Source organism: Silene latifolia, chromosome 1 (assembly GCF_048544455.1).
Source record: "Silene latifolia isolate original U9 population chromosome 1, ASM4854445v1, whole genome shotgun sequence".
NCBI classification, from domain to species: Eukaryota; Viridiplantae; Streptophyta; class Magnoliopsida; order Caryophyllales; family Caryophyllaceae; genus Silene; species Silene latifolia.
This window is the reverse complement of record NC_133526.1, coordinates 37226758-37233584: the sequence shown is the minus strand read 5'-3', so window position 1 is coordinate 37233584 and position 6827 is coordinate 37226758.

Sequence of the window (6827 nt, the reverse complement as noted above, 5' to 3'; positions counted from 1 at the left end):
ACAACAACAACAACAACAACAACAACAACAACAACAACAACAACAACAACAACAACAACAACAACAACAACAACAACAACAACAACAACAACAACAACAACAACAACAACAACAACAACAAATAACAACAACAATAATAATAATAACAACAATAATAATAACAACAACAACAACAATAATAATAATAATAATAATAAAGACTATTAAATTTAAGATTCGCAAAATTAAAATTGGCTGAATTTAGTGGAGTTGAACTGAAGTGAGCTGAACTGAATGGAGCTGAGCTAAGCCTGAATGAATCGAATAGAGTGAGCTGAATCGAATCGAGCCGAATCGAATCGAATAGAATGAGCCGAATGAATCGAATCGAATAGAGTGAATCGAATCAAGTGAGTGAAAATAAGCCGGAAAGCACAGGGCCTAAGTCCATCCAGAGTCTCAAAACATCCAAGATCAGCTAAGAAAATGCAAGGGAAAAACAGCACAGAAAATTAAACAAACAGACAGTCACATGTTGCTGAAAAATTGATAAAGCATAAAGCAAACTTTCCATTTTTGGTGAGGCAATTGTGGGACTGTCTTGGAAAGACCACTGCTCCTTTCTCCTCAAAATCCTGTTGTGGAAAGGAAAAAAAAGTCTTGACTTTGCTAGCAGCCAATGCAACAATAACCTATGCACAAGGAGACAACTGACAGGGACAGCTTCCCATACTTTATTTTCAGTCTGTTTTTACCCATTGTTGTTTATTTTCACCTAGTAACTTTATTTTCCAGCTTGTAATATAATTAAGGTAGTTTCTACTCATCTTAGATTAAATCTTGGCCCTTGGATTGTTAGGTTTCGAGTTGTAACTCAAGAACAAGGCATATATAAGGACCTGTGTTCCCACTGAAGAAAGCAGATTATTTTTGAATGAAAATTAGCCTTGAGACTTCTCTCATTTCTTTCAAACTTGTGTTTATACTATAGTTTGGAACCCTAGCCTAATAATTAACCTGTGATCTCTGTGGTTAATTGATCAAAGTCAGTTTGGCACCATTAAATTGAACATGTGCCTGTCTGTGGTTCAGTTTGATTGTGTTGAGCAAAGTTCAAGCTTTAATCTTGTGTTCACTGTGGATTTGAGTCTGAAATTTGTTAAGTTAATGTCTTAAGTTTCCTGTGAATCATTTTTGGGAATTTAAGGTCTTGACTATATCTTTTCTTTACACAAAACAAGTCATGCACTTAGTTGAGTCAATTGTTTGCAATCCTAGGATTTAGGCTGTTTCAGTTGAGATTAAAAATACTTAGAGTCCTTCTAAATTCATGAAAATTGGTACAGTTTTAGGTCAATATTAAATATTAATCCTCACGAAAATTCAGAATTTTACAAAGTCATTTGGTATTTTTTAAAGTGCCCTGCAACCCAGACTGCATTATTGCCTGTTCTTAGGCTTTACACTGCACTTACGTTCTTTTTTTACCGAAAATGGCATTCTATTTCAAACTTCTAATATTGATACCCCTCAACAAAACGGGCGAGTAGAACATAAATACCGCCATATTTTAAATGTCGCTCGCGCCTTATTAGTTCAAGCTAGTATACCAATCTTATTTTGGGGGGAATGTATTTTGGCAGCCGTCTATCTCATTAATCGCACCCCATCATCTATCCACAATGGTAAGACTCCATACGAACTTCTTTTCAAAACTCCTCCGCCTATGGAACATATTTAAACAGTTGGATTCCTATGTTATGCAAAGAATATTAATCGGTCCCGTGACAAATTTGCATCTTGCAGTCGAAAATGTATATTTTTAGGTTATCCGTTTGGCAAAAAGGGATTGAAACTCTTCGACCTAAAAACCGTCACTTATTTTTCATCTCGCGACGTTGTGTTCATCGAACACGAGTTTCTATATCACTCTCTAAACATTCACGACACAAGCACTACAAACCCTTCTTTCCTTGACGACACCCTTAGCCCAATTGAGACCATTCTCGTCTCACATCCGACATCCTCCAATACCTCGACATCCATGTCTACCACACCCTTTACATCTTCACAACCAACCCCACAATCGACCTCTGACACACCATCTCCCGAGTCCATGGCTACGTCCCCCCACACTGGAGCAGCCCGCGGCTACGGACCCCAACTCTTTACGGCAACCCGAGACCACACTCCTTAGGAAAGGCCACCGTGAGAAAATTCATAATTCTCGTTTTGAAGGCTTCATTCGACCTCCTCTACGCCCCTCGACACATGTTCTCACTGCATCCTCATCATCCCAAGGTACAAAGTATCCAATTTCTCATTTTGTTAACTACTCTAATTTTTCCCCTAACCATCGAATTTTTCTTTCAGCCGTGACTAAACATTGCGAGCCAAGTAATTTTAATGAAGCTATGTAGGTACAACAATGGCGTGATGCCATGAAAAGTGAAATTGATGCTCTCGATCACAACAATACTTGGACACTCGAGCCCCTACCACCGAATAAGAAGGCAATCGGCTCCAAATGGGTATATAAAATTAAATACAACGCCGATGGGACGATAGAACGATACAAGGCTCGTCTTGTTGTTATGGGAAATCAACAAGTAGAAGGAGTTGATTATAATGAAACTTTCGCTCCAACTATTAAATTAGTTACAGTTCGGACACTACTCGTTATTGATGTCGCCAAGGGTAGGGACCTTCACCAAATAGACGTCCACAACGCCTTCCTCCACGGCGATTTACATGAAGAAGTTTATATGAAACCTCCTTCCAGATTCCCTACTTCTACTAATGGAACCGTTTGTCGTCTAAGAAAATCCTTATACGGGCTTCATCAGGCCCCTAGATGTTGGTACGCTAAGCTAGCTGCCACACTCACCACTTATGGGTTCAAGCAATGCCCTTATGACCATTCCCTCTTCTCCATGTCTAAATCCGACACCAAGGTACACGTCCTTATCTATGTCGATGATCTCGTAATTTGTGGCAACAATTCTCCAATGATAAGTCATTTCAAGGACTGCCTTAGTATTTGCTTCCATATGAAGGACCTTGGTCCTTTTAAGTACTTTTTGGGACTCAAAATTGCTCGAAACAAAATTCTTATTTTTATCTCATAACGCAAATACGCCCTTGATATCCTCAGCGAATCTGGGCTCCTTGGTTCTAAGCCAGCTACGGTCCCAATGTAACCTAACCATCGGCTGGCCATCTCCAACTCCAGTCTAATTGACAACCCTCAACCCTATCGACAGTTAGTAGGCCGTCTTGTTGCAACAGGAGTTAAAGCATAGGTTTATCATGGTATTTTCAAAGAAAACAATCCAAGAAATAGTCCACATTTGAGTACATTTCAATGGAAGAAAGCAAGCTTCTATATAGCTTTCAGAAATATCGATCATTACAGCGGGCCTAATTTCGAAGCTTTATATCTCAAGTTGTGCTCATGCAAAGCTTGTGATTATTATGTAATTGGAAAGCTTGGGATCTTATCTAAACAATGGATTTTGAATCACCACCATATCAGGTCCATAGCTTGAGCTATGGCCGTTCCAAACAGACTACGCATTACTGGACAGCCCATGACCTATGTGCAATAAAAGTTCAATAACTCAAGATTTACTCAAGTTTTAAGGTTGATTATTTTTGGATATGAAAGTTAACTTTATTAGATTTGATTTGAATCATATTGGGCATCTTAAATCAACCTCAACTAGGAAATATGAGGGTTCAAAGTCACTGCTTTTCCAGGGGAAGAATGCTGAACATCCAGAATTGACCTATTGTCACTCAAACTCGGATATCTGGAGTTCTAGGTCCCGTCTATGGGTGATTCCAATTGGAGAGCAAATATAACTCCTTTAGTTTTCATATGGTACCTGTAAGTCATCCTCTCTCAATAGGAGCTAAGAGTTATGGCTTCTATAATATAGAGCTAAATCCTGAAATGTCATTGATAATTGTTTTGTACCTGTGTGAAACAAGGGCTTGCAAGTCCAATTTCCTTGTCTTAAAGGGCACGTCCAAGTTATCCTATGATCCTCAAAGAGTCCTAATGTCATGGAGTGGAGGAAGAGAAGTCTTGTTTCAGAATAAGAAGACTTTTTGCATATGAAAAGCAAACAACAATTTCTGAACATTGAAAGTGACCTCTTGTGGTCCTCCTTTTGGGTTGTTATTTCTTTCCTTTGCTTTAAAGTTGCACCTGCCTCAAGCCACGACACTTCTATGATCTTAGAGCCCTTGTGCTACAAAGGACCACACCTACTCACATCCCAAAACAAAAAGAACAACCAGCCACTTTTATTACTTTGCTTTATTGTTTTCTAGTTAGTTTGCTTGTCTTGTATTCAATTTTGTGTAAGATACTTTAGCTGTTTGTTGTAGTCTTTTATAGGCCTTTTGTGGCCCTTAGATGTAGCTTGTAATCAAGGGTCAAGATTGTAAGGCTTGGTCTATATAAACAAAGCAAACCTAATGAGAATTTCAGATTTTAGTTGATGAAAAAAAAAGCTAAGTTTGAAAACTGAGTTATCTACTTAAAATTCTTCTTGCTTATTGCGGAAAATCCTCCATTTGCTTAGTGATTGGGGGCGGAATTTAGTCCTTGCTTCATGACCTTGGACGATATTCCTAGTCTTAGGCTTGCATCGTGATCTCGCCTAAGTCATATTCTTGTTTGGTTCATTGTTTTCGTGTCCATTTCAATCATAAATACAATCTGTTTTTGAGTCCAATTCTGTCCAAAATCGAGTCCTTGACGTTTTACTTCAAATTAGTTATCAGAGCTTTAGTTGAGTGTTCATCTTTCCTAACTACATCTAAAACTACAAAAACAACCCAATGAGTGAAGGGAGGTTTTCAAAGCTTTGATTTGTTTCTTGAAAAAAAAATAGTTTTACTTAACTTGTTGTCATTCTTATTTTTCATGGGAAAATCAGTAGCTATTGGTGTTGTACCTTATGTTCTATGCTCAAAGATGAAGCCTTGTGATCTTGGTTCCATTTCCAAGTCATTAGAAGCAGCTATGGTGAAGTTGCAAGCTCTAACAAAAGGGTATGAAGGTGATTGGAATACAAGGAGTGCAATAAGCACCCATGGGGTTCCAAGGGAACCAAAACCTCCTGATTTGTATCAAGGAGAACACCTCCTGCCGTATGAGTTTTATAATTCCTCTCCTACCCTTAGAAGCAAAGGTAACACACCATTACTTCCTTCCTTTAATGGTGAAAACAGTAGAGCATTTGTGTCTTGGTTGTTTGATGTTGAATGCTATTCGAGAACAAGTGTTTTTCTGATAAAGAGATGTGTAAACTGGTTGTGTCTTCTTTAAAGGGTGTTGCTTTGTTGTGGTATAATACTCTTACATTTTCAAGGAGGATGGAAGGGAAGGGTAGAATATATTCTTGGTTTAAACTTGAAAGGAACATGAGATTAAAGTTTCTACCTTCTTCTACCATGGATAATTTGTTGGCTGAACTTAAAACCCTTAAACAAAATTCCTTGAGTGTTCATGAGTATGTTAGATTATTTGAGGAATTACACTTTGTTTGTGATACTGAAGTAAGTTCTTTTCTAAAGAGAATCAGATTTTACAATGGCTTAAAATCTGAAATTGCTAGGAGGATTAAATTAGAAATGATGCATTCATATGGTGAATTGCTTGAGTTGGCTTTGTGTGTGGAGAAGAGCTTAGCAAGGCCTGAAAACCATAAGATTTTAGCTAAAAGGGAATGTTTAGGGGTAACCAAAACAGTTGGGATAGAGGAGAGTTTAGACCAAGGAATTGTCATGCCATGCTTAAACATTTCTTGTCCTAAGTCTAAGTCCCTTGAGCCAAAGGTCATGAGCACTTATGCTAAAATAAATAGCTCATGTAGTGCTATCTTTGAGAACCCATGTCTTGAAACAAAAACCCCCTTCAACTCATTACATGAGCTTACTAGTGAGGAGGAGAGTAGCCATACCCCTACCCATGGAGCCATCAATGACCAAGCTACTGATTTGGACCCTAGAGAAGTGATTGTTGACCAAGGACTACTTAGCCTTCAAACCATGGAGTTTGGACAGTCCATGGTTATGTTCAATGGTGGAACTTTTTGGGATTCAAGCAAGGGTGAAGCAAGAAAGGAGTCTTGGGTTGTTCCATACTCAAGTGCACCAAATGTGACCTCCTACACCAGACATGGTCCTAGCTTCAAAGCTTACAACTTGAAAGGTCCTGATTTGTCTAAGAATTTTGGTGGTAAGAGAGTAATTGATCCAAGGATGTATGCTTGGCGTTGTGACCAGTCCTTAAGAAGAGCAAGCCAAAGAAATGAGACACTTAAGTTTGGGCTTAGGAATGGTATACCACAACATTTGCCATTTACCATTTTTATTTATGATCCAGGTGGAAGATATGAAAATTGGTCTCTTGGAGTAGTATTTGAGCTTGAAAGGGTTTGAGTCTTCTAAAACTTCATAGAGATGCATTCAACATAAGTAGGGTTTACTTGTTTTCAAATAAGAGCTGAAAAAACTTGTGAGTTGGTGATTTTACTAATCAAAATTTGAGGGCAAATTCTTTTGAAGAAAGGGAGTTTGCAATAGGAGTTGAATCATAGGTTTATCATGGTATTTTCAAAGAAAACAATCCAAGAAATAGTCCACATTTGAGTACATTTCAATGGAAGAAAGCAAGCTTCTATATAGCTTTCAGAAATATCGATCATTTCAGCGGGCCTAATTTCGAAGCTTTATATCTCAAGTTGTGCTCATGCAAAGCTTGTGATTCTTATGTCATTGGAAAGCTTGGGATCTTATCTAAACAATGGATTTTTAATCACCACCATATCAGG